Source organism: Pleurodeles waltl, chromosome 3_1, assembly GCF_031143425.1.
Source record: "Pleurodeles waltl isolate 20211129_DDA chromosome 3_1, aPleWal1.hap1.20221129, whole genome shotgun sequence".
Lineage (NCBI taxonomy): Eukaryota > Metazoa > Chordata > Amphibia > Caudata > Salamandridae > Pleurodeles > Pleurodeles waltl.
The window spans coordinates 658977219-659001397 of record NC_090440.1 but is presented as its reverse complement, the minus strand read 5'-3'; positions in this window follow the sequence as shown (position 1 = coordinate 659001397).

Here is a 24179-nt window from a genome sequence, read left to right as displayed (position 1 = left end):
GGAGGGGTGGTGTCTCACAGATATGCCACACTCTGATTATCAATGCCCCAGCAACTTTGGAACTCCTTTCCGGTCAGTGGGAGAGCTGGCTGGGATCGCGGGAGGATGATGACTGGCGTGATGCAATGATGGCCCTCGGGTCATCACAATTTCTCCATACTTTGGCAGTCATTATGAACATGGGGGGAAACACCGCCGACCGCCGTGGCGGCGGTGAACAGATTGCTGCTGTTGGTGGTGAATGGAAATCCCGCCAAAAATCACCAGTCCACCACTCCCCACCATGACCCTGTCGGCAGGAAACCCGGACCTCCCCACTCCGCCACCGCCAAGCACACACACATCCCGTCCTCCAAATAATGATGCACAAATCACCTTGGCAGACAGTGGAGGCCGAACGACCATTGGCGGCTCCAACCGCCACGGGTGGCAAGTGGACTTAACAGCAAGAAGTGCACACATTGGATAAGCTTGTAACCCACACACCTGACACACATCCATAATCCCATAAAACACCCCCAGACATACCCCACAATCCTTTGCAACGAAACCAGGCCAAGAAGACAGAGAGCACCAGAGGCAGACATCGAACACCAGCATACAGGAGATGCACACCGACCCACAGAAGAGCACCCTCAACGCGTTCCCAGCCCCAACACCATTCACCACACTCACCATGTCACCCTCCAAACATCCACGCTTCACCGAAAAGGAGTTAAGGAACATGGTGGACGAGATCCTGAAAGTGGAGCCACAAATATTCGGGCCGAGATGCAGCACACACCCATCGCAAGAAAGATGGAGCTACGGCAGACCATTGTGAACAGGGTCAATACAGTGGGACACCATCCACGCACCAGGGATGACATCCGGAAGAGATGGAACGACCTGCGGGGGAAGGTCAGGGGCATGGCATCAAGGCACCACATCGCAGTGCAGAAGACTGCAAGAGGGCCGCCACCAACACCACCAGAATACACAGACTGGGAGGAAAAGTTACTGGCCATCCTGCACTCTGAGGGACTCACTGGACTCACTGGATGAATGGACTCAGGTAAGTCATCAGGATATACCCCATATACACCATACCCAGGCATCAGCACTAAATCCACCCCCCTCCTGCATGACCAAAAACCCACTAACAGGCCCACATCCCTCCCCCTGTGCACAGTCACCCACCCCTGCACGTACCCACAATGGAACAACACCCTCCACCACAATGCAACCCCACAGTCGATGCTAAATGCAGTGTCAACCTCACAAAGGCACCCTGTAAGGCCACTGAAAGTAACCCCAGCACAAAATTTCCAAGTCCTGTTCACCTCAAACGTTCATGCAGCTGTAACAGACATGTCTATGTCCCTCAACAAGCACCATCACCCATGCAACCCTAACGGATGGGACAAGGAGTGCCACTGCGCTCCAGGGAGACCTGGACACTGATGAGCAGCCAGGCCCCTCACACAGTTCTGGACTCTCACCATGCAGCAGCCCCACCCAGGAAACCACTGTCCCCCCTACCATCCAGTCAAGACCAGCAGCCCAGGGCAAGCATCCTCACACCAGTGTATCCAGGCGACAGACTGGTGGAACACAGGTACAGAGGCCACAGTCTCCCACTCCCAACATGCAGGAAGGCGAGGGCCCCAGTGCAAGTGGTAGTGCCAGACCTGTGCAGGGGACACAGGCACAGGGGGAGAGGGCAAGTGCAAGGGTGGCAGTGGGCCAGGGGGGAGGCCACAGGATGGATGCAGCAGCCCAGGACGTGATATCAGAGGTATTGGGGGTCTACCAGCATACCCATGGCAGGTTGGCAAAGATTGTGTCCACCCTGGAGCACAGTCAGAGGATGCAGCAGGAACACCACCAACAGGACATGGAGCAGTGGAAACAGCACAACGCCACAATGGCCACCATAGCAGGAGCTCTGCTGCAGCTCGTCCAAAACCAGTCTGACACCCACACAGGACAAGAGGCCCCCACTATAGCACTGGACACCCACCATGAGATTACACCATCAGCAGAAACATCCCAGGAACTACCCTCAAAGGAAACCCAAGGGCCTACCATGTCATCCCCTGAAGATCAACAGCAGGCGCCCAAACGGACCCTCAGGCCAAGATATGGCACTGGAACCCCAGCAAAGAACAAGGGCCCCTTCAAGAAGTAACTCAGCAACAATCTTCACATCAACCATCCCACTCAATCAGCCACCACACATTGCAAAGAGGCAATATTAACTAATGTAGGAAAAGATGGATCCATCATTAGTACCAACAAGGCTGCCACCATGTTGGTCTTGAGGACACCCACCCCTTACAACTTGCCATCACAGTGAATAGCACTATTCACTCACTTCAACCAATAAAACACATATCACACCTGTAACACTGCCCACTGTATTAAATTGTGAACAAAGGGAAGTCTGGATGCAACTGGCTGATAACTACTTTATTGTCAAATCTGTGCACGAAGAGAGTCCTGTGTGCCTAAATGTTGGCAGTAAGTAAATGCAGAAAATGTCAATCTGTACCATGCAGAAGTGGACCATGTTTCAGCTATCAGTATCAACCCCCCTATATGACTGAGCACACTGAGAGTATGTGTCACAAACCCCAATGTCAGGCCCAAGTCCCACACAGTTCCTGGAAGTAGAGTTGGGTCCTGGAATTGACATCTTCCCCTTCCTCATCATCACCATCACTCTCCTCACCTCTCTGAGGCAGCTGGTCAGGACATACATCACCCTCTCCCTCCAAGAGGGGGATAGAATGTCTCACTGCCACGTTGTGCAGCATGCAGCAGGCCAGCACTATTCTACACACCTTTTCAGGCCCATAGGCCAGGGAACCCCCAGAGATATGTAGACAATGCAATCTAGCCTTCAGGAGACCTATAGTTCCCTCTACCACCCTCCTAGTACGTCCATGGGCCTCATTGTAATTCCTCTCTGCATCCGTCCTGGGATTCCTCACTGGTGTCAGGAGCCACTGCAAGTTTGGATAGCCAGAATAACCTAGAAAAAGGTGCAATACAGAGTCGTCATTGTTATGCCCCTTAGTCAGACAGCCAGGCTGTCTGCTATGTGTCAGATAGTGACAGGCACACTTACCTATGATCCACCCTCTGTCCTCTTGGAGTTGTTCCATCCTGTGTGGCACACTACTGTTCCTCAACACAAAGGAATCATGGACTGAACCTGGGAACATGGCATTCACGTGTGAGATGTACTGGTCTGCAGTATGTACCAATTGGATGTTCATGGAGTGAAATTTCTGTTTCTGTATACCTGTTCACTCACTCTTGGGGGGATGATCGGTATGTGGGTGCCATCAATGGCACCTATAATATAGGGTATGTTGACAAAGGCATAGAATTCCAACTGATGGCAGGGAGGTCAGTACTTTGGGGAAACCTCACATAGAACTGCAAGTGTCGTACAAATGCATTCAGAAATCTTGTCAGTACCATGCTGAACATTGGCTGTGAAAATCCAGCACCCATGCCCACAGTCACTTGAAAGGAGCCCGTGGCCAGGACTGGAGTGCAGAGAGCACCTGCACTTCAGTAGGGATGGCATGCTGATTACGATTTCCCGGAGTTAGTGCAGGATCCAGTAAAGCACAAAGTTCCTGAATTGTTGCACGTGTGAGTCAGTAATTGATAATGATCTGACGCTTCACCATGGTCCTCATATCCACAAGTTGTCTGTACACCAATGGTGCCCTTCCTCGTCACAAGGGTCGGTACCTATGAGGGGTTTCAAAAAGGTGTGATGAAGACACATACATAGGCACACATTTCATCATTTGTGCACTGCATAGTTTATTGTAGTGACTCTACATTAACTGCTTCCTGACAGATCTACATCACAATGAGGGAACAGAGTATTTCATGTGTGGTATATTACGGAATGAACACATGCTTAAGTGCTTCATGTGGCTAGTAGGGCCTGCATTGTGCAAAGTTTTATTTATAGATGCGTAGTTATTGGCAAAATGTCTGCCCACTGTAAACCAGGCCTTTCGTTGTGGAAGTGACCTCATACCGCTAGCGGTTGACCTCACAGCGTGAGGCGGTGTTTACTACCGTTCACACCGTCATTGGTTAACATGCATGTCAATGGGGAATCCTGGTGTATCATTATCGCCGCCGGCGGTGACAGTGCACACCGCCGTGGAAGGTACGCAAGTTCGTCATCGATTATTCACTTGACTCCCTGATCTTCTGCGGACAGGTACTCCACTGTGTGTACTGCTTTGGCCTGCCTCTGGCAATGGATGTGGCTCGTGTTGCAGGGGAAAGGGCCCTGGCCCTTACCCAGGAGGAACTGGAGAGGCTAGTGGACGGGGTCCTGCCCCTGTATGCAAAACTGTACGGACGGCCAGAGGTACAGGTGAGTCTGGGTTTGGGGGTCACTGTTTGGGTGTAATGGATGGTGTTGAATGGACATATGAGTGCACCTCTGAGCCTATATGGGCCGTGGTGCATGGTGTGCTGCATGCGTATGGCCTGTAAGCCTGAGACTACTGTCTGTCCCATAGTGGACAATTAGCCAGCTGTACCTATCTTGCAAGTGCCTAACCTCTGTGTTCCATATCTGTGTCACCCTTTTAGGTCAGCGCCCACCAGAAGAGGGCACTTTGGCATGCCATTGCAAGGAGGTGCGGACCCTTGGGGTCTACAACCGGTGGAGCACCCACTGCAGAAAGAGGTGGGAGGACCTGTGGCGCTGGGCACGTAAAATCTGTGAAGACCAGATGGAGCAGTCCTCCCAACGTGGAAGGGGTGCCCGTCCGGCACTGACCCCCCTCATGCGACGTATCCTGGCAGTGGTGCACCGAGACCTGGATGGGCGCTTGAAGACTGAACAGCAGTCACAAGGGGGTGAGTACTCATTTCACAAACTTTAATCTGGAAGGATGTCTGTGTGTGCATTAGGGTTCATGCTGCTTAGAGGCAGGGACTCCGACTGGTGTCCATCTACTTTATGGTTCCCAAAAGGTGTAGGGGTGTCTTTGTCAGGTCTCCCACACTTCGCCTCCATAGGTAGTCCAGGGGATGGGTGTAGAGCAGTATTCTGGTCAGTAGTGTGGGACATGGCTATGGGCATAGTGAACGGTGCTGCCTGTTGGGTTTGCCTTCTGGGTGGGTGTATGTCTGGCCATTATGTACTTCCATTCAGCTATTTACAATTGTCTATCGTGTTTTGTCTCCTCATCCCTGTTCTCTTGTGTTGGTTTGGTACAGCAGCAACATCTGGCGAGGGAGCTGAGGCACCAGCAAGTGGGGAAGCAGTGGCCCACGGATCCTCGGAGGCAGAGATATCCGATGCCCAGGGGACCAGTGGGTGGGAGGGAGAGGGGAGTTCCAAGGGGGAGCCAACTACCACAGGAGGTAGTGACTCCGAGACCTCCTCCAATGGGGGCTCCCCAGCGGTGGCGGACCCTAGTGGCCACACCACTACAGTGACATGTTCCGCCACCCCCCATTCCATTACTGCCGTCCCTTCTCCCCACCGAGTTGCCAGCGCCTGCTCACCCAGAAAGGTGGACGTCTCCTTAGCCCCAGGCACCTTCTCCCCTGCCCCAGTCAGCCCTGCTGCCCTCACAGAGGAGGCTATTGACCTCCTGAGAACCATTTCTGTAGGGCAGACAACCATTGTCAATGCCATCCAGGGGCTAGCATCAGAGGCGCAGCAGACAAATGCCTATCTGGATGACATTCACGGTGCCATGTCTGCCCTGCAGAGATCTTTTCAGGCTCTGGCCTCCTCTTGAACGGCAGCCAGTTTCCCTGGCCATTCCGTCCCCCCTGCAACCTCCTGCACCCCTTCGATCACCCCACTCCCTTCACCCATCCAAGGCACACATTGAGACATGCAGTCAAGCACATCAACACACAAGAAGCACACTTCTAAACACAAGCACCACACCTCCCACCACAAGCATTCACACAGCCAACAGACACATGCACACACAACAACATCCACTTCCCCCAGTGTGCCCACCTCTTCTGCCACCCTGTCTGTCCCCTCTACATCCACACCCTCATGCACTGCACCTTCAGTCACTGTTGCTGCTCCTCTTACTGCACTCACCACAATAGCAGACATCCATACATGCACCGCATGTCCAACACCTGCATTCACCACAACTACTGTAGTTGACACATGCAGCACACTCATCAGACTTGCAGACACCCACACACCATACATCCACACTAGCCGCCTGTATTCTCCCACTGTGTCCGCCCCCCTTCTCCAAAAACACGCAAACACACCAAGACACCCACACATCCACCACACCACAGCATACTGTCCAGTCACCTGCACCCACTACACGCACCCCTACACCACATACATCCACTGCCTCTGCCTCTGCCTCCACTCCCACACCCTCATCCAGGACCACCCCAATTGCTCCGAAGAAACTTTTCCTCCCCTGTGCTGACCTCTTCCAGCCCACTGGCCCACCCCTTCTTGTCCCCAAGCGTGCTCACCTCCTTGCCCTTTCCACTCCTTCCACTTCACAGCCGACCCCTGTCTGCCCTTCACATTCCAGTGCCCCTCCCCCAGAGAAAAAAAAGGCCCGGGCTGAGCCTTGTCCATCTGGCTCCACCTGCTCAAAACACCCCCTTCAAAGGACAAGCTCACCCCCCTCCACCTTCCAAAAGAAACTCCAAGGTCCACCCCATCACAAATCCCCACCCCCACCCCCCTCTGCACCCATTCCGTGAGGTGCCTGGATTCCCCTTTGTTGCCCCATTAGGTGGAGTACCATGCACTTGTGGGAGTCAGGTTGGGTCCGTTGTGGCCCATAGCAATTGTAGCTGTATGGACTGGCCATTGGCCCTGTTTGGACTCATTGGCTCTGTGAGCTTTCATTAAAGATTTCTGTGTGGCCTTTGCTTTGGCGGCACACTGTTGAACCCTGGTCTTTCGTTTAATTGTTTTTGGGTGTGGGGCATTTGTGTCGGGTAAGTACCTCTTGCTGTGTGGTGTATGACTTGTGCTGCTGTGAAGGGTTGGGGGTGTTGCAGGGTAGGTGGAGTGGGTGGATATGTGACTGTGCCCTTTCCTCCCTTGTTTCATAGGTTGCGGTACTTACCGTCGTCGTCATCGTCTTTGTCGGCGGTCTCGGTCTTGGAGGTATACGGCAAGGAGCAGGGCTGGCATGATCTGCAGCTCTCTATCCATGTCTGCCTCGGCGCGTTGTGTGGTCCTCCGGTGAGTGTTTCCTTATATTTGGTTCATTTCCGCCTGGCTTTGCGTGGCGGTGGTTTCCGCCCCGGAACTGGCGGCGGACTGGTGGTTCATTATTTGATGGGCCAGTTGGGCCTTTCCGTCGGCCTGTGGGCAGACTCTGCAGTCGGCGGCGGCACCCCTCTGCTGGCGGTGGGTGATATTCAGGATGCCTGTCTTTTGTTTGGTTCATTATTTGGCAGTCCGGCCCACTCCTCGGTTGGCGGTTTTTACCGCCAACGCCGGCAGCACAGAACGGACCGCCGTGTTCATAATGAGGGCCTTTGTTTGGTGCAAACATACTACCTGTACTGTGCTTATCTCACTTCTGACTGATTGTGTAAAGCTGATCTCCTTTCCAGCCCTGCATGCTTTTGTTGCTCACAAACTCCTGCAGATTTCTTCTACATGGTTTGCACCTGCACTGTGGTAACACAGTACTAGACCACTGTGGCTGCAGAACTATCAGTGAAACTGGGATGGGAGGTGGAACTTTCACTGCAGATGCTGCTTTTGGGCATCTTTGAGGGCGTTGGAGGTTCGAGGGCCAACAGAGCACTTCTAGGGACTGCTACCATAGTGGCCAAGAGAGATGTAGCTACCAGCTGGAAAGCTCCCGAGCCCCCCACACTGCCTCAGTGACATCGTGCAGTGTACTGGTGCACCCAGCCAGTGTATGAAGCGAGGGGATGCCCTTCTAACAATGTCTAGATTTGGGGTAAACAGTGGAACCATTCTGGGCTGGGCGCACCACTGTAACTGTATTCGCATGATGAGCGTTCATTTTCTCCGCTGGTTCCACTGTGGCTTTGCTGTCTTCACTGTACTCTAAATGTAACCTATTGCTGTGGCATTATGAACACCGAAAATTATGTGACCGATTTTGTATAGAAACCAATAAAAATTGGTTTATAAGAAAAAAACATTTTCCATAATCCTAAAAACTGCTTCAATGTTTTATTTATCTATCTGTCAAATTCTTTCTGCAGCTTCTCTCTTTGTGTATGTGTTCTATTCATCTTAAATGGCATAGATACCTGTTACTGTATATCATTTAGTTCTAGCGGGGTGTGGTCCCAGGAGGAAATCGGAAAAATCTTATTTCTTTTAATGAGGGCAAATGCTCCTTTACAGACAGAAGACTGGTATGCATTAACAAACATTCGCACAGCTTACCCACACTATATATGCTACAGGTATTCACCTGTTATACAAAGGCCAGAGCAATTAACTTTTGAAACAGGGTATTGCAAAGGAAACAATGCATGCATGTTTTGGAATCATAGGGCCATAGGGCTAAATCTTTGGGAGGGAATTGTGAGGAATTATACATCTCATTTTGGATTATAGTGTTGATTTCAGAGTCTTAAATTCTTATTTGTGGGCGCCACTTGATGAATAGTGTTGAATCAACTTTTGGTATTAACGTCTCTTTAAGGTTTGTTGTGGTTCCAAATCCCAGACAGGAAGTCCACTGGATGTTTCCATTCAGAACAATGTGCCAGATGTATCAAAGGTCCGTTTTGCGATTTTCAAATAGCGATTTTTAAGAAATCGCTATTTAAGAAATGCAAAATGGTATGTATCATATTTGTGATTCGGTAATAGCGATTTCTTAAAAATCGCAAATGTTATTACCGAATCGCAAATAGCGATTCTGACCCCATTCGCACCTATGGACCTGTAGGCCCATATTTGCGAATTATTTGCATTTCCCAAATTGCGAATTCCAGTTAGGAATTTGCAAATTAGGAAATGCAAACCCCAGGGTTCTGGGGGCCCAAGGCCCCCTCTGCTGTACCCCCAGAAAATATTTTAGGACATCTAAGGCACACACATGCCAAAGGGGCATGTGTGCGTTAAATGTCAATTTTAAAAATGCATTTAAAATGCATTTTTTAAATTTGCACATGTTACCACCAAATTGAATTTGGTGGTAATTGTGATTCCTTAATGCACAATTTGCATTAATGAAAAGCTTGATACATGTGCTTAAGAAATCGCAAATAAGGATTCCTTATTTGCGATTTCTTATTTAGAGGTCACAATTTTAAGGAATCGCTATTTTAGCGTTTTCTGAAAATTGTACAGCTAATGCCTTTCATATATTATGAAAGGCATTTTTGCATGGGCAAAAGGCCGAATTTTGCGTTTCGCACCGTTTTCGAATGCAAATTTGCTTGATACATCTGGCCCAATATTTTCGTTGGGCATAATGTATGCTCAGAATGGAGCTCCTTTGCCTTGCACTTGCAAATATTTAGAACCCCAAATACTTTTCTCATTAGAACTTTCTTTCCAATACTCATATTCCTGTATAGCCAAATTCTGATTTAATTCCTCTGAATAAATACTTTTGTTAGTTGTAATTGTTTTTTGGGAGATGTAGTAGACATCTGGGAAAAGTCAAAAGCTGAGGGATGGGACCCGTCCTAACTCTGGAAATAAGGGAACTTCTTTAAGGAATTTGGATGACTATTTAGAGGAGGAGCTTCACAATGCTCCCACTTTGTGTAATTATATATTTCTCTGTGGTAGCTAGTTCAATGTATAAAACAGTGTGCATAATGATGAAAACAATACATATATTTGTAATTCAATGCATTCAAATAACAGTCTTCATGGTGAGTAGTTCTATATGCCTGTAAATCAGACATCATGAGTTTTACTGTCTAGGTGTCCCAGTGATATGAAATGGAACAAGGAATAGTCACATAATTAATTGAAACTTTCAACACATGGTAATTGCAATGTCTCAGTGAGCCCAAGAACCTCAACCTCATAGGGAGAGGTTTCCCAAATGATGCGCTTAGGTGCAGAATAACCTGTAATGTTTGGAGCGTAGAAATCTCATTGAATTTTGTGGGAAGAAAGATGTGGTTCTAGCTCTAGAACCACAGGTTCTAGAACAGTTCTTTCAGGGATGTAATGTCCATTCAGTAGCAGCACAATAACAGTCAGTATTATGAGCCACATGATGAAAAGAACAACTCCTGCAGTGACCCAAACAAAGGACCATGGAGGCATCAGGTACACTCAGCCAAAGATAGGCAAGATGAAATCAGTGATGTAGAGTGACTGAGGAGTGTGATGAAAAGTCATCTGTGTAAATCTCAGATTAATTTTCATAAAGCGTTGTTCCTCAAAAAGGTATCATCGCAGTCGACATTAACTCATGCAGGGGTTCATAAAAAATCGCAGTGTTATCTGGAACATTTCAACGTTAGTAATTACAGCATTAGATTCTTCCATGTAATCTGTTACTTGGTGTACATCTGGAGACACAGTAGGTGCAAACACCCCCTGTGGGGAACTCAGTCTATTGACAATACAGCACTCTTCTAGGGGAATTCCATTCAAAGTAGGAAGAGGCTGGGATTGTTCTGCTCTGAATCCTTTGTGATGTCAAGGAGCGTCTGCTGCACAGGATCAATCAAATAGTGTTTTTTAAAGTGGTCAATGGGCACCTGATATTTTTTTCTTTGAACCAAGCAAAAGAGGCAAGATTACACTTCAATCCCTTATAACCCCAAGAACTGAAACTGGTGGTCAGAAGGATGGCCCAAAAGCTTTCTTAGTATGATTCTTTTCTCAAACTATATTTCCTACTTGAGGAACCTACACTTCAGCAGCTGTTGACACATGCTCTTTGCGGGTGACAGCTTTAGAATGCTCCAAATTAAACAGCTTGTCTTCGACCTCTTGAACATTCTGTAAGACATTTCAGAGTTAGTCCAGGTCTTTTTCGTCTACCACCTTTCTAGGATTATCTATGTTAGATACATACATGCGCACTCCAAGAGTACTTCTTATGTAGTAGTACAAAATCTTTATTCGACTTTCAACAAGTCATAAAAGACATAAGAGACATAACAGTCATATCAAATCTCCAATTATAATAAGTACATTTCATTATATAATAAAAGGTCAAGTAAGTAAAATAATAAAAATATAAAAAACTCACAAGAATAAAACAGTCTAGTATGTCAATAAATAAATACCCTATCACAATAAGTTATAATTCAATCACCTCCCCATAGATTTCCTTATCTTTAATACAGAACATAAAAAATTAGCTAAAATTCCGCACATCTCTAAAGAAGATAGTAACTGAAGACAGGCATAGGCTGTGCGACACTGGGGGAGATTGATTGACCTTAAAAGCGGAACAACTAGGCGCTTCCTCTGGTAGGCGTAAAAATTACAGAATAAAACCACATGGATTGTGGATTGAGGTGTTTTTGCATCACAGGGGCATGGTTTTAGCAAGGTGGACCAGTCGTTCATAGTTGGGAATTAAACTAGGCGGTGAAATGTGTCTAGCCTAAATCTAGCAAGAACGTAACGGTGGCGATGGGGTACCACGTTTGCCAAGTACGGCTGCATACCCTCAGCCGTCAAAATTATTTGGTTGTGAATGACTGAGGTTTTGTTTGATTTGGCCCCCCAACGTATATCTTCTAGATAGTTTAATGCCAAGTTGCTCAGGTCCTTCCTGGATATCTTCCGCAACGAGACTGGGTTTGTATAATAGTCTTTATTGTCCATTTTTTCGAAGAAGGTCATGATATATTTTAACCATGGTACCCTTGATGTATATAATGACTTCGTACAGTCTGTCAGAATGGCCTTGTTAAAACTGGTGTGTTCCGAGGTCCAGACTTTATGCCATAGTAGCAGTGGCTGGATCTTTATCAAATCTGCAATAAAGGGGACCCTGAGTTCCGAGTGTGTGACGTACGATGAAGTACCTTTTGGTACCCTCAACAGATGTCGTAGGAAATCGTTTTCCACTGTCTGCACTAGATCACAGTTTGCATGTCCCCAGATTCCTGCCCCGTACGTAACAGCCGGAATACACTTGGCTTTATAGATCTTTATCATGTTAGGTGGTGTAATCCCCCCAAGCCTTTTGGAGAAGAGTCGTAGTGCCATCGTTGTTTTGATCAGGTGCACTCTCTTCGTCTTCATGCAGTTGGCCCAAGAACCCAGCTTATCAAATGTTATGCCCAGATATGAAAAGGTTTGCGCGATTTCGACCTTGCTACCTGCAATAGTGGTGTTATAGGTCTTGCCACGTTTTCCTCCGCAATTCATGATGAAAGTTTTGGAACGGTTGACAGTAAGTCCCAGCTGTGTCATGTATGTAATACAGGTTGTCAGGAGTTTCTGGAGAGCTATTGGGGTCCTGGCCATTAATACTGCGTCGTCTGCGTAAAGTAATGCAGGAACAGGTCGCTTATCTATTTGGGGTAGATCTTTACACCTAGTGGCCAATTCTTTGTCTAGGTTATTTATATACATTGAAAACAGGAACGGAGCGAGAACGCAGCCTTGGCGCACTCCTCTGTATAGACCAAAGGGGCGAGTACATTCCCCTTTTAGGCCGTACCTCACTCTTGCTCTGCACCCTGTGTACATTTCACAAATAAATTGAGTTAAGGCCGGTTCCACCCCCATACTATTTAAAATGTCCCACAATTTATCATGGATTACGCAGTTGAAGGCTGATGATAAGTCAATAAAGGCTAGGTACAGATTGCCTGCTCTGATCTTAGTATACTTTCCAATAATGAGACTTAAATTTAAACTTTGTTCCACTGTTCCGATTCCTTTCCGGAATCCATACTGGACCGGGGATAAAACGTTCTTTTCCTCTGCCCATGATTGTAGCCTATTCAGAATTATTCTCCCTGCTAGTTTAGTTGTTGTGTCCAGCAGGGAGATTGGCCTGTAGCAAGCTGGATTAAGGCGGTCACCCTTTTTATATATTGGAATTATGTTAGAGACTCTCCAAGATGGTAGGGGTCCGCATGTGCAGATAGCCCTCAATGTCTGCGTCAGTACAGGCCCCCACAGCTCAATATTGGCCTTGAATATATCGATTGGAACGCCACCAGGGCCTGGAGCTTTCCCTGATTTGCTTTCTATTATAGCTTCCTCCACCTCCTGAAGGCTAAATTGGGGGGTTATAACTAGACGCGGACCTTCCTATGGATCGTGGTCATGTGTATGGTCTAATATGTCACTCGTCAGTGAGTATATATTAGAAAAGTATGCCACCCAGTCTTCTTCGAAGATGGCAATTTCCATCCTAGGAATGTCTTTGTTCCCTAACACGGGGGAATTTATTGTCTGCCAGAAGAGTATATTATCTTTCTTACGACTTGCTATGTGGAGGGTTTCCCACAAATGTGTTTTTATAGTTAATTTCCTTTCTTTTATTGCTGTCTTATATTCCTGTCTGCGTTTACGTATGTCGCTCAAGCACCTTTTTGGGGCATTTAGGGACTTTTTCAGTCTCTTATGTGCTTGAGTGCAATTATGGTCAAACCATCTGCAGGTCCTTTTTTTTCCTGCCTTACTTCTTCTAATAGTGAGGGCTTCTTTTATGGTTTGGGTAATCATCGTAAACGCACTTAAACATTGCCCTGGATGTGGGTTCTCTCTTAAGCAGTCTGCAAAAGCATGTTTACATTGGCATATAACCTGTTTCAGTAAAGACTTGGGGTCTGTCTGGGACCACTTCATAGTGTACCCATTGCGTGGCGCCAGTTCAATATCATCTACCAGTGTAATACTGTCTTCCCTAGCTACTAAAAGGGGGGATAGTAGAAGATTCATGCTCTGGGGGTAGTGATCACTAATTGCGATGTCGTGCAGGGTATAGTTTGTAAGATAGTGTGCAAAGTGAGTAGACATTAGGACATAATCGATCACTGTGTTTACGCCCCTTCCGTTATACGTTGGTTTAAACTGTGGTTCATCCAAAAATAATTCATTTACAAAGGATAGGTTATAGGTTTGAGCCAATAAGTTCATTTCATCTCCTTGAGTGTTATGAGAGAAGTGGAGGCTTGCACCTATACCTTCTAAGTCCCAACCACATATCTTGTCTGAAATTTAATTACACGGATGGACGTTAAAATCACCACCCCATATCAATAGGATCTCGCGGTTATTTTTTCCCCATATTTTTTTTAAGTCATTTCCCATATCCATAAGAATGTTGGAAAATTCTCCTGGGGCAACGTTATTGTAAAAATTAATAATGACTAGGTGGGTCTTGTAATCTAAGTCACACTCTATCATTTGGTAGTATGGACTCATAAATTGCATCACTAAATTCTGTAAGGACAGCTTATTGGAGATATATGTACACAGTCCCCCTTTAGGTCTACCATGCCTGGACTGCTCGGCAGGAGTGTGGAAAGTTTTGTAGCCGTTTAAATGGGCAGGGGTTAAAAGCCATGTCTCTTGTAGACAAACACATGAATAATCTTCTAAAAAGTTAACCCAGATTTCATTGCCTAACTTATTTGCTAGACCTGCAATATTCCAAAATAGTAGGACTATTTCAGGTTTCTGGTTAGGATTCTGTTTGAAATTACGGGACAGTTTTTTTGGGGAAGGAGGGGGGATATCACCCATAGTGGTATTTGGTATATTTCTAGATTCGTCATCACACTGATTTAGATGAGGTAATATCTCACTCCTTATAGAAAATGTTGTATGTGTTATACCTTCCTTTTGTGGTTCCGTTCCTGATCTATGTATTATCTGTGCTTCTCTATCATGGATAGCTAACTGTTTCATATCGAGTCAATCTATATTTTCCAGCGTTGAAAGAGGATAGAATCTGTTGCGCATTGTAGACAAATCTGGGCTGGATGAAGGTGCTGCAGCTCGCTGTGAGCAGGTGGAGTTATTCCCCTCTGGTCTCTGATAAAAGTATCCCAGGGGTAATAGCGAGATTCCTTGCAAAGTAGCTTTTCTGACTCCTAGGTCTTGAATGATCCTATTCACTAAATTTGGTGTGCCAAATGAAAGGGCCACACAATCTCCCGTCAGCTCTTTCCTGCTGGACCCTATCCATTTAATCCTTCTGACCATTTTTATATCATCAAAAAGAGTCCTCACCATTTCAGGGCCCATTTGGGCCCCGATCCAATTGAGGGCCTTGTTTCTCAAGGCCGTCCAAGTTTCTCGTTGTCGGCCATCTATCGGTGGGACATTAGCCAGGACCACAACATATGGTGTAGCCTCCGGGGGAAGATGTAGCAGGTCACTAGGGAGGTAAGGGAGATTCGGGGGCCTAGGCCTGCTAGTTGTATTTCTCCCTGTATTTAAATAGGGATAGGTATTCGCTGTCCTGCACCTGTCACTACTCGCTGTCTTACATGGAGTGGGATTTAGAACTTTTTTATCTGAGGGAGGATTATATGGTGAAGATGATGGTTGGTTATATTGGTTCAAAGGAGGAGCTAATGGATGAGATTGGGGCTCGTTCTGGAGGTTAACGTTCCGATGTATACTAATTGGCCTGTTGAACGGAATAGTTTGTGTATTGTTCTCGTATTCTGAGGACCGCAATGTATTTTTGGGGTCCTTGCTTGTAAAATGCGTGTCTTCCCGTTGTAGGGACTTTATTGTTTCGAGGCCTGCCTCAAGACTAGACTCCACCCCCTTTAAGCGTTCTAACATTGAGTCCAGAGTGACTCCGATAGATAATTTCAATGAGTTTACTATTTCGTGGAGGTTTATGAGGAGTGATCGAATAGTGTCTCCTGCAAAGGTTGAGGGTTTCTTCTGGGTTAGTTTTTTTGAATGTTTTTTAATTGGAGTAGTTATTAAATCTATCACTGGCGTTTTTTTTGAGGTCTTGTTCGTCAGGCCCGTCTCCGGTTTCCTTGGTCGCTTAGCCACAGGGGATATTTCATCCATGGAGTAGATTATGTTAGAAGAGTCTTTCATACAGCCATTTGTAACCCTTACTTTAGAGTGACCATCCCCAAATTCACTAGATGGGGAGTTATGTTGCGGGACTACAGATTCTAATGAATCACGAGATTGCTCTTTAGATAATGACATTTTCCCTTCAACAGTGGCAATTTGCTTATCTATCATGCCCATTGCCCCAGAGATGTATTTTAATATAGATGAACTGTCTTTTAAATTTGTTGAAGTGTTTAGTTTTGAGTGCTTTCTTTTGCCCATATTTTATGTAGTGGCCGGTAACTCAGAGAGCTATATTTGTATGTCTGAAGCAATTTCCCTTAATCACTCGGGGACCACCTTAAAGCACAAAGAAAAAGGAGAAAGAGGGGGGGCCCCGCCCAACCTCTTCCCGTCGATAGCAGGCGAGGGACAGAGAGTTCCTTCGTGAAGTGGGCCTTGCGGCCAGTCCAGTTAAAAAGTTGAATTTAGAGGACTCCTGCCCCCTCAGCAGAACATAGCGCGACAGTTAGAAGAGAAGGTTAAAAGGAATGGAGAGCAAAGAAATCGCCACAGTACCTTCAGGCCGCCCTATGCTCGTGGGTATCTGGTCCAGAAGTTTTTTTTTTTTGGGAGAAATGTCAGGGGGGTGGCCCTGCCCTGCCTCTTCCTGGCAATGACGGGCCCACCCTTGGCCCGGGCTTTGCCCGGGCGCCGCCCGCGCGCGTCCTGCGACAGCGGGAGCGCAATGTAAATTTAAAGGGCTCCTGCCCCCTGGACTCTCCTCAGCGCCTCCCGCGACGGCGGGAGCGCGATTTGCAGTTAAAGGGCTCCTGTCCCCTGGACTCTCCTCAGCGCTTCCTGCGACGGCGGGAGCGCGATGTAAATTTAAAGGGCTCCTGCCCCCTGGACTCTCCTCAGCGCTTCCCGCGACGGCGGGAGCGCGATTTGCAGTTAAAGGGCTCCTGTCCCCTGGACTCTCCTCAGCGCTTCCCGCGACGGCGGGAGCGCGATTTGCAGTTAAAGGGCTCCTGTCCCCTGGACTCTCCTCAGCGCTTCCCGTGACGGCGGGAGCGTGATGTCAATTTAAAGGGCTCCTGCCCCCTGGACTCTCCTCAGCGCTTCCTTATGTAGTGCGCCCCCGAATAATCTTTGTGGAAAGGTATTTAATGTTCTCTGATCTCCATACCGGTGATGCTCACAACTAAGACCAGAACTGAGCAGCCTAGCGGTCAGGGTTTGTTTACGAATGCCATTAGTCCGCTTGATTAACCCGTTGTCTCAACTCAAAACCAATTGTTGAACTGTAAACATATTTCCAGAGCAGACATAACATCCCTAGAAATGCAGGACCATTGTCCGAATGAAAAATATGGACTGTTCCCTTGGCTATCAAACACTGCAAGTCCTTTATGACTGCTTGAACACTTGCATTTCTCTGAGGCTACATCCACAATTAATTGAGAACATTTATCAATTGCTACTAATATGTACATGTATTGGTTAATAGAATTTATGGCCTCATTATGACTTTGGTGGTCTTTTGGCAAGACCGCCTCAGTGGCAGCCGCTGTATTAAGAGTGAAATCGCCAAAAAACAGCCACAAATCAGATACTGTCAGGACACTGGAGGGCGGGAAAGAGGCAGATCCACCACCAGCACTGCCAGCCCGACAACTTTCCACCCAGCACATTATGACCCACAAATCAGCACAGCGGTTCTTCCATGGCAGAAATCCATTGGCGCTCTGAACCGCTGAGCTCAGCAACTGACCACAGACACAACACAACACCACATTGGACATTTATTACACCCCATACCTGACACACATACACATACCAGACACACCTCCTCACTGCACTATATAACACCCACCCACAAAACCCACAATACTTTGTGACAAAAAACACATACAGAGACAGCGAGGACCCGCAACCTTATTACTTAGCACTTATACACCATAGGCACACATACACTTCACACTCAGCACACACCACACAACTGCATAATCAACACTCTACACACACATCACTACTACACACAAACACCACAACCGACCAGCACACACAACCAAACATCCCACACCAAGCACCCTACACTGAACCCTTACACACACAACACCCACCCCCACCCACAACACTACCACCATGTCCCATCAAAAGGACCCATGCTTCACAGAATATGAGTTGAGTGTCATAGTCGATTAACTCATCAGGGTAGAGCCACAAATGTTTGGAGTCCAGGTACAGCAAGCCTCCATTACCAGGAAAATTAAGTTATGGCAGAAAATGGTCGACAGGGTCAACTCAGTGGGCAACCATCCGCACACAAGGGAGGACATCAAGAAGAGGTGGATCGACCTACGTGGCAAAGGTGCATTCCATGGCATTCAGGCACCAAATAGGCATGCAGAAGACTGGCTGTGGGCCCCCGCCTCCTCCCCCAGAGTTCACATCATGGGAGGAGAAGGTCTTGGACATACAGCATCCAGAGGGCCTGACTGGAATACCCGGAGGACTTGACTCTGGTAAGTAACTAACAATCCCCTGGCACAAATACGTCCGGTCCAGCATGCTTTCTCACCACCCAATCACTCCTCAGTTCACCCTTTTTTCCACTACACCTCCTACCTAATCACCTAATGCCCCTCTCCTGTATACCACACCACCACCCAGCCCCAATGTCCACACAGTCCCTGCCAAGTGCATGGATAGCACTGCCAATCACAATCACTACAACTTCCACAGTGCACTTGCCCACCTCCATCAAAACCTGCAATGTGCACATTACAACACATCTCTTGTGTGTATGACTATTGCACCAGCTACACCGACTGGATGCTTCGACCGAGGACCACTACATGGCAATGACATCAATGCTATGGCACAACACAGTGCCAAACATTGCCTAACACAGACACAGCACTGGTACCAAACCTAAGTGCCACTTATCCAGATCATCAACCCTGAAATCGACTGATTATGGGCATGAAGGTAAAAATGTATACTCCATGCACAACATGCACAGACACGACAAGCATACTTACATACACATATACCCTCCTCCCACTTGGACACCATGCTACAATGTACAGTCATACCCACTCACATCTAGCAAGCCTGAATTGCCACCTGCTAATAGGGCACACTTGTCATGTGAACCATCACACAGGAACAGAACCCACCCACCACAAAAGTTACTAAGCTTGATCGACAACAACCCCTATAGAGGATAGTACATATGTCACAATCCACAAAGTCATCAAGTCAAGCCAATGTATGCATCAGACAAAGAGTCAACCATTCACACCTCCACCATTTAACCCTCTCTAACTCAATTCACAGGTACCTCTGCCAGTACCACCCTGGAGAGGATACCAGAGACTGCCAGCCCTCCTCAGGATGAAGGCCCCAGTGAGGACAACACGCCTGGATGACTGGGCAGTGACAACCTGCCTGGCCCATCTGGGACCCCACGTCAGTCTACCACTCCCTGCCTCACCCTGCCCACATCAACCCCCCCACAACCTGTGGCACCAACATCACAGCCAACCCTTCATCCCCAAACCTGTGTCCCAAGGATTGTTCAAACTATTGTGTGCCCCACAGTACAGGGACCTGAGCTGACCCCTCACATCCAAGACAATGAAGGTCCTGCTGACACTGGGACTGGGTGCACCGTGCCAGGAGCACAGGCACATGGGGGCAGGGATATGGGAGGGAACCTGTGGGCCAGAGGACGGGCACCCAAGGGAGTCAACTGACCAGAAAACCATCTTTCAAGTCCTGGGAGCATATCAACAATCCCAGGATAGGATGGGCCAGATCATCAACATGTTGGGGGGAAACCAAAGGCTGCAGAGGGAATACAACCAGGAGGTCATGCAGCAGTGGCTGGCACACAATGCCACCATGGCCTCCATTGCAGGGGTGCACAGGGACATTAACACCAACCTGCATGGTTCCTCCACCCACCAGCAGGCCTCTTCCACTAGCTACATCACATCTGAGCCTTCAACATCTGCAGCAGCTAGTGGTATAGAGGCCCTGCCCTCTATTGCTAAAGAACCCCTGCAAACATTGACGTCCAGCCAGACATCTGGCTGGAGCAGATGCCAAGACCAAACCCACTGCCAGGAAGTGACCCTCCCCTGATTTCCCTCCCTTGTGTGCCACTGAGACACCCTGTTGACTGTTACAGGACATTTCTACATTTTCCCATGGCCCTTGGACACTGGACCTGTGCTACCTACAGCTGTGCCACCTACTCTGATGATGTCATCCACCATTAGCCCACTCACTGTAATACCCACCCTGCAAAAAAAACATGACAGAGACGTCCATCAGGATAGTAGGCATGGTGGCACACAAAGCACATATGCAGGTCATAGTTGTTGTGCCCAGAGTAGATGGCCAAATAAGCAGGGGACAAACAGATGTCATTTCTACATCACCAGTCCCAGGGAATACATCACAAAACACTGTAGCTGGCATCTGACATGGGCAAAACTCTACTCTGTAAACAGTTACCAAAGGCTAATGAACATGAATGCATCAAGTAATAGGTAGGAGAGGCAAGCATTCACAGTACACAGTTACTCGCTGGAATGTCATGAGAACAGGAGAATGCAGGGCACATAGCACAATGCAGCCCTGTCTATAGGAGATGTGATTCTTGCAACCTGCATAGAGTACACATGCTAGAGATGAGACATTTTACCTCTGCAGCTTACATGCAATAAGTCACCTCCCACAACACACACATAGGGATAGGAACACATTAAACCAACACTGATGATCCAAATCAGGATGACCATTGACACCTATCAATGTGGAAATACACCACTTGCAAATACGCACACAACATATCTGTATATTACTGGAAGTACTGATTGATGAGCTCAGTCCTAAAGTCAGCAGCACCTTCCTCATCTGCCTCCCTATCACTTTCCATGTCTGCATCACCAGCCACTGGTCCAGCTGACTCGTCATCATCAGCTAGTAATGGCATCTGACATCTCGGGCTATATTTTGGAGCATGCAGCAGGAAACTATGATCTGGTAATACCCTTTGGGGAGTGTAGATGGGGGGCACCTCCAGAGACGTCCAGGCTCCTGAACCTGACCTTCAGTAGGCCAAATGTCCTTTCAATTACACACCTTGTCCTGATGTGGGCCTCATTGAAATGGACTTCCCCTTCAGTGGCAGGGTACCTCACTGGTGTCAACAGCTAGGGAGGGTTAGGATAGCCAGAGTCACCAGTGTGCACAGGGGTGGGACCTATCACAATACAGGTTCAGACCCAGGGAAGAATGTGGTGACAGGTGACATAACAGAAACACACTTCCAAATGGAAGATACAGTGAGCAAAGCCCTCTCTCTGTGTAGTCATGCCATCTTGTGGGGGACATTGCTGTTCTTCAGAATGAGTCATGCACAGATCCTGGAAACTTAGCTGTCACTTGGGAGATGTACAGGTCTGCCACACACACCACCTGAACATTGATGGAGTGGTAGTTTTTCCTATTCCTATGCACCTGTTCATTGGCACTAGGAGGGACCAAAACTATATGGGTGCCATCTAGTACCCCTATCACATGAGGGATGTGTCCCATATCATAGAAGTCTGCCTTTGCATAGGCCAAAGCCGCACGTTATGGGACCCTGATGTAGCTGTCCAGGTGTTTCAAGAAAGCACACAGTACATAGTTTAGCACAAAACTGAACATGGGCTGTGACATCCCTGCTGCCAAACCCACTGTATTCTGAAAGGAGCCTGTGGCAAAAAAGTGTAGCACTGACAGGACTTGTACTATGGGAGAGATGACATAGAGATTATGTATGGCAGGCAATAGATTTGTCTCCAACTGGGCACATAGATCCATGATGGTCTGACGATTTAGACGATAGATCAGGATGATATGCGTGTCCTCTAGGGTTGCAAGGTTGAGTAGCGGACGGAACACTGGTGCATGTCTCAATCTCTTCCTGACAGGGTATCTAGGATAGAGAGGAGAGAATGTACAAAGTGATAAGCACTCCGCACATGTTAGCAGAACATGTCCTTATCGCACATACCTAACACTGTAGACTTGCCTCACGCTGCTGACACATTAGATTGGGCATGCTGAAGCAGCATAGACACCATCCTTGCTGCACATTGCTGCCCATGATCATTAGTTTGTGACACACAACACGTCATGTTCCATATGTGGTACCCCGAGCTGTCCTGCACTGAGCATGCATGTAGTCATGCTATGTACCCATATGGTTACACCGCCTATGATGCTCCAAGTAGCTGGACATGCATGTCACCTGACATCCACCCATGTAACGTCACTGTGTCATACCTGTAACGTGCATAAGCCTGACCATGATGGCACAACATAGGCCTGCTCCGTATTCTGGTCAAAAAATGTGTATGGCGCACTTATATTGCTGCAGCAAGGCATGATATTTACATAAAATGGCTGCCACCTGTCCTGCAGCACTGGACAAATAGAAGGGACCTAAGGCCGCCAGCGTATGTCGTCATGGCATTAGGCGGTCACAACCACTGTGTAACTTCTCATTGCTTTACATTGCTGCCTATGGGGGACTGGGGCCAATAGCGATCACTGCCGGCGGTGACTGTCCTGTACACGGCGAACATGACTGCCATTTTCTGTAGCTTTGCTCACTTGATTCCTGACTGCCTTGCAAGCAAGACCTCCACAATGTGAGCTGCTGTGTACTGCCTCCGGGAGCAATCATGTCACGTCCTGCAGCTTTCACCCAAGAAGAGCTGGAGAAGCTGGTGGAAGGTGTCCTACCCCTACATGAACAGCTGTATGGTGGCACCAGAGGAGCAGGTGAGCCCAATGCCATAGTCATGTGTGATAGGGGAGTGTGTGGGGGTAAATGGAGTTAGTGTACCGGTCAGGGAGTGCATGCATGCAGCGGCATGGAGTTAAGGCGGGTGATCTGTGATGATGGGTATGTGTGGCCATTTGGTGAGTCTGAAGTTTGTGGTCGGCTGCTGTTGATACGGTGCCAGTCTACATTACTTTTTCCTTCTGCTTGTGTCACCCATGCAGGTAAACACCCATTAGAAGAAGGGGATATGGCGTCCCATCGCCAGGGAAGTGCAGACCCTTGGGTTCCATAGCCGGGGGAGCACCCATTGTTGCAAGCAGTGGGAGGACCTGAGACGCTAGGCCCGGAAGACTGCGGAGGCCCAGCTGGGGATGTCTTCCCAATGAGGAAGGGATGCCCGTCAGACCCTGACTCCCCTAATGGCCGCATTTTTGCAGGGGCCTGCCCTGAGGTGGATGGGTGTTTGAGGGCAGCACAGTAGCCACAAGGGGGTGAGTACTGACTGTATCCTGGGACTTGGCTGGCCTTAAATGGGATTGGGTGCCTCACTGCAGGCAAAGTGACATTGTTGTTTATGCAACATGTTTATCGACAATTGGAAAAGGGTATTAGGCACCCTGGCAGAGTATCCTTTGTATGTGTGTTTCCATGCTTTACTGTCAGTGGATGTACATCTCACATTTCCATACCTCTCCACGTCTGTAATGTAGAGATGCACTAATGAAATAAGCACATGTGTGACTCCATCCTGGCCATACAATGGATGTGAGTGTTTGGATCACCCTAAGCATTGTGTATGACCAGCAACATCCATATGCATTATTGGCTCTCAGATGTCAGTCCACTCCCATCTGCGTAGCCTACCTGTCTATGCTACTGTGTGACTCTCCTTTTATCACTGGGACTAAATACATCATGTACTATATCTGGTATTGACAGATTGTGGGGCTTGCATTACAGTTCCACCACAGAAATGGCCTATATGGGACAGGAGTATTAGCCTGCGAGCTGACTAGGCATGTAGAGGTGATCTGCTGGCTGTAGGGTATGTGTAGGTAGCCAACCTGGGATACTGAAACATGTAGAATTGAGCAGGCCTGATTGTACAGATCATGCATTCCTAGGAGCTATAATTGGAGGGATGTGGCCTTTTAACCTATGGGGTTGTACTAGAGGTGGTAAATGCCCTGGGAGATCCCCTGTTTGTCACCATGGTGTGTATATGGCATGTATGGCAGAGCCCTGGCAATCCCTGTGCTGCTTTGCCGAGTAACTGCCTATATCATGTCATCATGGATATTTGGGGGCACATCTGATGTCCTGTGACTATTACAGCGTGACTTGGGTAATAGGTGGTAGCGGCAG